The following is an 11677-nucleotide window of genomic DNA, read 5'->3' as shown; positions in this document are numbered from 1 at the left end:
ATATTCTGAAGGAGTTTTGAGAGCATAGTTTAAAGGATTATGTTTTAAAACCTGTTCTTAGTTTTCCTAGAAGCGGGAGATCTGAAGAAGAGCTGGCCTATAGTTAAAAGAGAAGACACTGGCATCAGATTTCCCGGGTTTGAGATCCATCTGTTAAACTCAGCAGCTTGTTAAATAAGCAGTTGCCTGCAGGCCTGGAAGCCAGGGAGCAGGGAGTGGCCCTCTGAGATTGCTGCTCAATTAAACGAATGCAAGCTGATTATCATTAGGTTGCAGTCCCAGAGCTGGGCCCCCAAGGCCAGAGAGCAGGGAATGTATTTTCCTGAGTATAGGAAGCCAGCAGCTGCTTGGGGAGATGCTCACATAAGGAGCTAATTATTTGTAACACTAGAATCAGCAGCAGGATAAGGCACAGCGGTGCAGAAGGGAGGGATGGTGGAACAGAGGTTCTGCATGCTGCTCCAGGAACTCAAGAGCGAGTGGGTTCCTTCAGGTGGGACCTAACAACCAAGGGAGCCTAGAGATCGTTTCATCTTCTGTTTTTCATGGTCATCGTAGCAAGAAGAGGTGTGTCTGTCCGTCTATTTGTTTGTTGCCCCCCCTCAGATGTGTGCTATTTGCATACATTCATGGAGGCCAGGGGAAGATGTTGTGTGTCCTGTTCTATCGTTCTCCACCTGGTTCTCTTGAGACAGGTCTCTCCCTGAACCCAGAGTGACGCTGGCTTCCAGCAAGCCCCGGCTACTCTTCTGTCTCTGGCCCCCTTGTTGCTGGGACTATAGACCTATGTATGGCCACACCCAATTTTTAACAGGGGTACTGGGGCTTAGAACTCAGGTTCTCATGCTTGGGCAACAACTGCTTTTACCCACTGAGCCATCATCTCAGTAGGCTGAGACTTGTGGTTTGGCTTTGGAAACTGAAGCACATTCTTGGCGATGTTCTCTCCTTTTTTCAGTGCTTAAGACATGCCCCCTCCTTCTCATAGCATATGCCAGAATGCAGAGTGATGGGATTTAGTTAACTACTTATATCATTTCTGGTTTGTTTATTTAATTCTTTTCCTGTTTAACCAGTAATGGAAATAAAACGGATTAAGCCCTGCTAAGATGTGCTGCCAAGTGTCCATGTGATTTCTCTATTAACACTTAAACACTTCCATATTTGCTTGTTTCCAGACAGAAACAGGAATGGAAGGCATGACCTCGGCTATAAACACACTTGAAGCTGGAAAATGTTCCTGCTGCAATATACTTTGGTCTACTCAAACTGGAAAGCGATTCCTCACTTCTAAAGACAGGAGCATTTCATCATAAAATAAGACATTTCTTTCCTCTTCAGATCAAAACATGCATTGTAGACAATAGAGAAAATTACATAGGAGAAGGGAAAATGGCATAGTTATCCCAACTCCCCTGGATAATTCATGTATAACATTTTAGAATATTTTTGTCAGCCATTTTCTGTCACATAAGACATTATATTTTTAAGCTATTATTCCAGTATTTTGGTAGAATATATTTTTAGCATTCTAAATCTTTCTTATCTTATCTATTACACATGAACAATATATCTGTCTTTTCTTTGGGTGGGGGGGAATTTCCAAAAGTTAACAGAGCTCCATTTTCATTTAGCTCCATTTTCAATTCTTTATTTTATATTTGGGACAAGATTTTATGTAGCCCAGGCTGGCCTTGACTCACTGTGTAGCCAGGACAAACAAGCTTTACATCCGCCTGCATTCATGTCTCAAGTGCTGGGATAACAGATGCATTTCACCATTCTTGGTTTTGCATGATTCTGGGTATCCTGTTGCCAGGCAAGAGGTCTACCAACCTTACTACAGCCCCATCTCCAATTTCAAAGCACTTTGCTACAATTTCCCAAACACACTTTATTCCTTCTTTCCCTTATGAGTCTGGAATGTTCTTACTGATATTCTATATCAGTCAAACTTCTGTCTTTGGATTCCATGCCACTCTGGTTAAAATGAAATTCTGTCTTGGTGGGTACCTTTTTTTGTTTCTCATTAAGCATTATTAGGAAAAGGTAAATAGCTGATTCTTAAACTTGACCCCATTGTGGTTTTTTGGCATATTTCAGTGAAGGAGAGGAAAATCACAATGTGTTCTTTAGAACTCTGTATTCCACAGAAATGCATAGCACCCATCATTTGCCTCTGGAGCATCTTCTCACTTCCATTTCAAAGGATAGATGTATGATCCGATTATCTCAGCATATTTATTGCCTTATGAAGAAATCACTGGGGAAAAGGAAACTTTCCAAGGATGGAGAAATTCAAATGTTCACAAAATAGAAGAACATCTACAAAAGCTTTAAATAAAAATCTTCACTAAATTACGGACTAAAGCACAGATCTTACCTCTGGAAAAATTTTATATGTAGCTCTCTTCTGAGAATGCATCTTTAAAGACTATCATGGTGGGTTTGCAGGTAGACACCATTACAGTCTTAATTTCTGAGCTTGTACTGCAGGAACTACACATTTGAATCCCGCAGTGCACTCATTCACAATTTGGACAGCACTGACGAGTTAAGCTAGGGAGCTCTCAATAGAACCAGCTTAGGTTCTTCCCAGGTACTTTGATTCACCCATTTAACCTGGCCTAGGTCCCCAATTTGGAGACTTTGAGAGGTTCTGGAGGCAGTGAGCAGAATTTGTATTTCCCTTGAGTTAGACTGCTTAAGTCTGACATACGTAAGCAGGCAGATAAAGCCAGGCCCATTAGAACTATAAGGTGGGAACAGAAGACACACTCTACAAATTCCCAGTGTGTGAATCAAGGCTTAGCAAGAAACATTACAGGATTCCTCACTGTTTGCTTTGTGATTATCAAGACTTAGGGGTTGAGATAAAACACATAAAGCAAGTCACAGCCTATGTTTTCACTATTTTCCTGTGGTAAAGTTGGCTCTGGAGCTCTGTCTTGGGATATGGGAAACAAAAAAGGTGACATTTCAGTTCTTCCTCTTTCACCTTCCACTGGTAGATCATAAAAACAATTTACTAGGATTTCTTTTTGTAGAGTAAAAGAATAAGAAAAACTGAAGGCTGTGGGGACACAGACCAATGAACAGAAATGCATGCGCTTTCATTAGTTCTTTTCGGTTATGCAATATATGTATATACAAGTATGTGATAACTGATCAAAAATAAAGTATATTTTCCCACATGCATTGTGGTAAAGTTTTGTTTGTGCTTTAACAAATTAAGCTTGCCTGAAGTTCAGAGAGTGAAACTAGCTAGCCACACTAGTTAGCCATGGGACCAGGTAGTAGTGGTACCTATCTTTAATCCCAGCACTTGAAAGACAGACTTAGGCAGATCTCTGTGAGTTCAAAGCCACCTTGGGCTACGTGAGATTGAATCAGTCTAAAACAGAAACAGAGCCGAGTGGTGGTGGCTCACACCTACAATCCCAGCACTAGGAAGGTGGAGACAGGAAGTGATATGGCTGGGCGGAGAGAGGAATATAAGGTGGGAGGAGACAGGAGCGCAGGATTCAGTCTGAGGTTTTGTAGAGAAGGCGTTCAGTCTGAGGATTTGTAGTGACAGGATACCCCATTGGGTCTGAGGATTTCGTAGAGGTAAGAACTAGTGGCTGATGGCTCTGTTTCTCTGATCTTTCAGCTTTCACCCTCTAATAATCTGACTCAGGCTTTTTATTATGAAGACCAATTAGAATTCATGCAAGAATGCATCCTGGTAAAGAGTTTGTATGTTAGTGTTTTAGAGAAGAGAGAATGTTTGAACACAAGGCACGGAGAGTTGCTGGGTGTCGAGGGCTGAGAACTACACACGCAACCTTTAGATACACCATGTGATAACACACCACCTTCCTCGCTTGTCTCAAGGAATTGTTGAGACAATAAATTATTAAAGAGGAGCTCAAATGCTCACCAAGTCTTCATGCCTGTTTACTTTGAGTCTTCTCGATGTCCAAGCTGTTTGAGATATTGAGAACGCAAACCGGCTTAGAAACGTGAAAGGACTGTTCATTCCCCTTCAGCTGCTCCAAAAATACTGTGGACCTGTTGGTCCTGTTAATTCCGTGACTGGCCTCTCTTCCCTCACCACTTCACTTCATTTCGCTAAGAGAAGTGTTAGAATTCTAGGCAGATTTTTTTTTTTAAAAAAAAGGCTTTTAGATTTATTGTTAAATTTTTGGGTTTTTTTTTTTTATTCAAGGTAAAAGTCTACTAATTGTGCAGTCACTGCTAATTAGGTACGATGGGTTCTGTTGTATTACACAGAGAGGTAAATTCTATCAATCTACTGTTTTCTTTCTTTGAAAATGAGATCATATTCTTTCTTGAGTTGAATTTTTAAAGGTTGGTCTTGATTTAGAGGAATAAAAGATTAGCTGGCTTGGAACAGGGCTGCTTATAGTGAAGCCTTGATTTTCTGTCCTGGGGGTGAAGTTTAACCAGCAAGAGGGAATTCAAGAAGTTGTGGCTGGAAGCAATAAAAATCTCTGCTGAGGAAATTCCTGGGCTGTGAAATCCTATGTTCTGAAGCCATGCCTAAATGTTCCTGGGGAAGCTGGTAAGGTATACAGGGGTGGATATGATCACAATACATTATATGTGAAATTCTCAAAGAACAATTTTTTTTTAAAAAAGAATGGGCAAGATATAGCAACCCTCCAAAAGAATTCTACACATAATGTTATTTTTTTCAAATGGTGGCCATGGCACAGAGAAGTCTCATGAGGCTCCAAAAGATGGCGTGATAGCAGCAGAAACGTCCGTTTAAGTGCATGATTTGAGGGAAGTTACAGAGGCTGCCGAGAGTGTGGGACAGAAACTGAGCAAACATCCAAGTATTTTCTGTTCTTCACAGAAATCCTCTGAACTCTGTCTCTGAGGTGTGAGAGCCTGTCTTTCTTGAGTTGGAAATTGTTGTGAGAAGCAGAAGTTTTAAAAATATCCTCGGGGCTAGGATGAGGGTACACTCACATGGTGATGGATGCAAAGAAATTCCAGAATGATCTCACAGATGCCCGTGAAGATGAGAGTGGTGTGTGTGTGTGGGGGGGGGGAGTACACGCCTGTGGAAGAAGCTTCAGTGTAGACGGTAAAATTTAAGGAACGACCACTATTTCCTTTCCTTTTACTATAAGTCTTCTGTATCGTAGGTGGAACTTGGGAAGAGGAAGGTTCTAGAAAAGAATAAAGAACCGAGTTCGAGTCCTAAATTAACTGAGTGAAATTGCTTGGAAAAGCTAAGAGAATCTGAGTAAAGGGTCAGAGGATGAACCTGAGAGTGAGTAGAGTCTCTTCTGCTGGTAGGCAGCATCAGGGGCTAGAATAGAAGCTAAGAGATGCAACAGACTGGCAAACAAATTCCTGAAGACTGCTGAATTAGGCATACTTCCCTTGGCTTTGAGAAACTGACGGTGTGTTAGCAGGAACACATACACGTAACACAATTAATAAAAACCCAGAGAGAGAAATTGGGGTTCAACCTGAAGGTCAGAAAAGCAAAACAGCCAGCCTCTACTTCAGTCCTCCTGGAATCTAGAATGAGAGTGTGCCTGAGAGCTGTCTCCTCCTGTTTTATATTCCTCTACAGGGCTGGGATTAAAGGCGTGCAACAGTACTGCCCAGTTTCTATGGCAACTAGTGTGGCTAATGAGATAAAAGGTGCGTGTCACCGCTGCCTGGTCTGTAAGGCTGGCCAGTGGGGCTGTTTTACTCTCTGAACTTCAGGCCAGCTTTGTTTATTAAAATACAAATGAAATATCACTACACGTACAGATTTATTAAATAAATGTAATTCATAAAATGCGTTGCCCACATTGAAGGCTAGCATCTCAAGTTATTTCATGAAGACAAAGAATGAACAAAAGTCAATTAATGGTGTTATTTTGAATATTTATCCACCATGGAGGTTATAAAAGAAATGGAGACATGCCCGTGAAACAGTAGACGTTACTGCTCTGCCTACATGTGAATACACTGAGCTGCCAAGCAAGCAGGTCTGCATAAGCTTTGAGCTGACGTGTGATTTGGACTGTCAAATAAGACCCACAAATCAGAGGTTTTCAAGAGTATCAAACATTACTAACAGTGTTACTGATGTGGGCATTTCAGAGGCTCAGGTAAGGCCGGGAGAGGTCTAAGGTACTGAGGCTGTGCCCTGGGTCTTCCTTGCTGCAGAGGGCACATGCTTGCTGCTCCAGAGTTCAGGAGTTCTGAAGGATTTGTGGTTTACTAAACCATAGACTGAAAGCTGGTGGTTAACCAAGTATCCTATTCACGTGTCGTCTACCAGAACCCATGTTCATAAATAATAGATTCCCGGTTCAGTGTCTCCAAGTAGCAGATAATGGAGACAGCCTGTTAAGGATGCTCAGGGAAGATTTAGTTCTTAGCAAGGTTCGGCAGGGCTGCCCGTCTCACTTGGTAAGGAGAGTGGATGGATGTTAGAATTTCTGTTTCAATTTTCTCTCCAGATTCACATCAAAATGGGTGCAGTCTTCTACTTAAAAAGGTAGAATTCAGTATAAATGGAGAAAGAGCAGAGGTTGTATTTCTGTTTTGTTCACTTTATTCGATTTCCCATAGTCTTTTCAGCTAATGTAGTTTTACTTTTCAAATGGAAGTAAAATATAAAATTAATATCCAAGCCTTTAAAACAATTATGAATATAAGAAACATTCAGAGAGGAGATAAATATCACATATCATCCGGCATTGGTGGGATAAAGTGTTATAATCTTGAATTATTTTTCCAAAATAAATGTTATTTTTTTAAAATATGTGATCTTTGTTGAATAAGTTAGCATGTGTGTGCTGGCATGTAATCTTCTTAATTTTATAATGAGTCAATTTTATGACATGTATGCAAATATGCTAAGAACAAAATTATTCCCATTTTTTTAAAACCCTCCTCCGTGGGAATGTAGGGGCAAATAGAGAATAACACTAAGTGCTGCAGTGTTTTGTAGGAGGTGAAAGGCAGAGATCATCAGCTTGTGGGTTTATATTTCTAGAATAAAGTAATGTCATTATATAATGGACAGAAATAATATATATTTGAATATTTCAAATTCAAGGATCTTTGAAAAACACAGCTTTGTTGTCAGATATACTAGACCGCTGTCAAGTGCAGTTATCTAAACTTAAGTCAAGTAAAACAGAACAGACAATTCAGTTCTGTCCTTGTAGCCCATCTCAAGCATCTACATGTGGTTAAAGGCCACAGTACTAGATAATAAATATCTAAGATGTTTCCATCACCACAAACCTTCCACCCATGCAGTGCCAGTGTGGTGTTCCAAGTATGACAAAACCTATCCACAAGTTTGGTGACCGCTAAGTATGCTGTACGACAATATGTTATATAGGACATGTTCATGTTTCTTGCATTTAATTTAATTGGATAGTCACAAAAGTGTTTGAAGAGTAGATACAGTTAATCTCGCACTGAAGGTTTAAAAGGTGGAATGTGGAGTGTGAAGCAGAGTGTGAAGTGGGGGTGTGAAGTGGGGTGTGAAGTGGGGTGTGAAGTGGGGTGTGAAGTGGGGTGTGGAGTAGGTGTGAAGTGGAGTGTGAAGTGGGGTGTGAAGCAGAGTGACTCGAGTGAAAGGGTTTGGAATAGGCAGCACAGAAACCCTGTGTTCTCCATATGGGACGCGGCGGGGGGGGGGGGTACCTGTTGCTCTGCCTTCTCGCTCTTCCTGGACACCTTGAGTGGAACCTTTGAATGGGCCCTCAGCTGCTCCTTTGAAGCCTTACTTGAAAGCCCAGCACCTTAGTGTTGCTCACAAAGTCCATTACAATCTTCTCTAATACAAACTCTTTCATTAACATCCCTGTTCTCGACTTGAGTATGCTACTCATGAAGGAGTGCAATCCCCAATTACCACACCCCTCCCTATGTTATTGTCCACTTGGCCCAAAAGTCTCCTTAGTTCTTTCAACCCTCTGAGTATGGATTTCCTTTCTGTAACTCTGCTCCAATCCTGCCTCTCACCAATGCTTTACCTTAACTATAAGTCTGATGAGAAGCCCCTAGGATGGTCTTAAGTGCCTGCCCCATTGAGGTTTCTTCCCTAAAAGATGTTTGTCAGGGAGTAGTCATTGACCAACTTGAATGCTTACTCATCAAGTTCCCTCTGTTTGAACACAATATCTATATCTTTATCTCTCAGAGGACTAGATGTAGATATGACTATCGGTTAATGGGACAACTATTTTCCAGACATGAGCGTCATATTATCTGATAACAGAGAAGAAACCAAGAGAGTCCTCTCTAGACAAAATTACCCTGTATAGATCAGAGAATGTCTGTCATCTTTTCCCTCCCATTCACGCAGTTTTTCTCTTCTGAACAGGGGAGGTTGAAATTGTCATTGATGGTCTTATTACCAAAATTATCTCTAGGAATACATTGGCTGCTTGTTTCAAAGTAAAGGAAAAAGAGGAAATGCCCCATCCTCTCCCAGAAGCACCTGAAATGGTGGAGGAGGCAGGCTGCTCTGACACACCTTCCTTCTACTGCGAGACAAGCGGATGCTATGTCTGAGACATGAAAGGCTCGTGTTCTCCTCCCATCCTGGCTACCAGCTCTGCTGTCTGCATCTGTCTAGATGTCCCTCCACTCCTTCATTAATGCTCCTCTGTGCCAAAGGGAGCTGCTTGCTGTGACGCCTGCCATAATGTGTCACAAGTTGACAGGCAATTGCTTTGTGAAGCATACTGCTTAGCTACAAGACTTGCATCAGACTGACATACTGTCTCCTTTTGATGGAAAAGACCAATTCTTATACATCCTTTGGTTAGAAAAAAAAACTGACATAAAATGTGATGTGACATAAAATGTGAATAGAGATCTAAGTACAGGCTTTACAATTGCTGTTTACCTTCTTGGCTTTGGGATGTGTAGCATATGGTTATGACAATTAACCGCCTTTATCAGGAGCTTATCAATTCATTCATTTATGTGCCTATTTGTTTAGGCATTCTTCAAAGTGTTAGATTCTTCTTAAAATCCAGGTACTTACAGGAAGTGTCAAGGGAACACTGGCATAAACAATCTGGTCCATGCCACTATGGACATCTCACTGAAGAAGGCACAGGCAAAGAATATGATTAAAATGCAAAGAGATGGGACTTGAAAGACTCAATACAGAGGCTGGGGATGGACTTCAGTGGCAGAATGGTGACTAACATTTGCAAGTCCCTGGATTCCTATACCAACAAAAGAAGAGAGTGGGAGAGAGAGAGAAAGAAGGGGAGAGGGAGAGAGAACATAGTGTACTGGCAGGTGAGCATAATAGAAGGAGACATTTGCAATACTCGAGAGTTCACAGTGTTTCATAGGGGATGTCAAGTAGCAGCTAAGTTGTGGGCAATTGCATTCATCCACTGTGAGTTCATTCATCAGTTCACTCAAAAGCAACAATAACAACTACATAGGAGGTGTAAGTGGGAGCGAGCATTCACTGGCATATTCCCAAGCTAGAATACAAGACAAACAAAGACAAATCACAGAGGCTTGTATCAAACAGCCCTTGAGTTAAACATGTACAGAGCTAAAGAATGTTAATTAGAAGTTTGGAGTTTCTTATACTGATGGCGGGGAGTCATGAATTCATTTGGAGAACTGAGGTAAATGTTCTTCGCCTTTCTGGAGTTAAGAGCAATAACAACGGCAGGCTTTGGAGACCTTTGTTTCTTTTTATCTTTATAGAAACTAGATTCTCATGATGGTTAAAATCTTCAAAACATACACATGCAAAGTAGCATGGTTTATGCTTGCAGGTGATATACAAAGAAACAATACTGGGAGACCAAACATTAATCTGTAGGGCATAACAAGTCATGGAAGCATAATGGACAAAAAGAAGGACACCTGAAAGTCTTGACCTTGTAGAGTAAGAAAGGAAGAGACCAGAAATACAAGTCTGTATAGAGAGGTGATACATGGACTGGAGTTTGATTCATTATCTGAGTTAGAGGTGCAGTCAATGTCTAGAGTAAACACACACACAGACACACCCACACACCCACACACATACCCACACATTTCATATAGCCAAAATGAGGCCAGAGAGACATGAGACTACCACAGAGGCAGACATTAGTGCAAGGTAGGTACAAATATACTGAAACTGCATTTTTTAATGTTTTTTATGTTTTTATGCATTTTTATGTATGTTAATTGAAACTTGTATGCACATGAATAGAGGCAGATAACAGATACTCATGATCAGATGACCGTGAGTCTTCCTACTGTATCCCGAGAGAGACAGTTAACCACAGAAGGCACAGTTGAGACTACGTGGAGTAGTGGACAGTCCAGATTTTGGTCAGAATCCCAGCTCTACCCTTTGTTCAGTTTCTATGATTCTTGATAAATGTTATGCAATCACTCATGTATTCATCAAGTTTCCCCAGAGGAACAAAACTCATATAGTTAATATATATCCCAAAGGGAATTTGGTAGATTGCCTTACAGGATGTGGGCTGTCCGTATGCTGGAGAGGTGACAGTAACTGTTAAGTACATAATCCTGGAGACCTGGAGGACTTCTTGAAGAGTGACTGGTCTTCAGTCCATGTTGGAAGGCCAGTGAAACTGAGTTGTGATTCCAGTGTAGGAAGGTGGCAGCAGCAGCAACACTTAAGTAGATGCACTCACCAGCAAGGACCAAAGGCAGGCAAGCAAAAGTAGCTGTGCTTTTCATTAGGCGCTTTCTATATCTGGGCCTCCATCAGCAGGTGTTGCCACTTTGGAAAACAATCTTCCCTTCTTGGTTAGTCAGTCCAGGCAATATTCTCCCAGACAAGCCCAGAGTCCTATCTCTGTTGATTCCAGAGCCAAACAGTCTAACAATAAAGAACTACCATCAGACCTAAGTTTCTGCCTCCTGATTTATAAAATAGCACGAAAGTCTGTTCTCAGCATAATGGAGAGCTAACTAGAGTCACGTGTGTTAAAATGCCTAACTTATTTCCATAAATGCAAATGTTATCTTTTATAGTTGGTAATTTTGTACATAGAACAGGACTGAGGACTCCAGAAAGTAGACATCTACTTTGGAGTGACTTCTCCTAGCTTTCAAGTGCCCTTGGAGTTTACATTAATCCTTGGAAAGTAAAAGTCATTGGAAATTATCACTGGTCGGTCTTGAAGGAGACAGTCATTTGTTAGTAATATTGTTCCAATGAAACCAGCAAGGTGAAATTTGTGAAATGACAAATGAAGCCCTGTCATCTAAACGAGACAGGCACGGGGTCACTGGATCTTGTGGATCTAAACAGCCACTGCCATCTCAATACACAGGACTCCTTAGTCATAGAGATGAGTGAGCTAAGGCTTGCGGGTGTTGCTTCGTCCTAGGAGTAGATGTGAGCCACCTGGGTACCAGGAATCAAATCTGGGTCCTAAGCAAGAGCAGGAAGTACAGTTGCATGCTGAGCCATGTCTCCATCCCCTACCTATGCATGTCACAACTGTAACATTTCTCTCCCTTGAGAGTGATAGGAGTTTCAGGATGAATGCCCTCTGTGTGCTACCCCAATAGGACACAATTACTACATAGCCTAGTTTTTTGGACATCTACCATCTCCTACCAATCATTAACATCCATTTCCTCTTTGATGCATCCTTCTTAGATGTGAGCAGTGTTGCAAAGCATTGCATGT

The sequence above is a fragment of the Arvicola amphibius genome, chromosome 11 (assembly GCF_903992535.2).
Source record: "Arvicola amphibius chromosome 11, mArvAmp1.2, whole genome shotgun sequence".
In the NCBI taxonomy this organism is placed as follows: Eukaryota; Metazoa; Chordata; class Mammalia; order Rodentia; family Cricetidae; genus Arvicola; species Arvicola amphibius.
Note: the sequence above shows the minus strand (reverse complement) of the source record.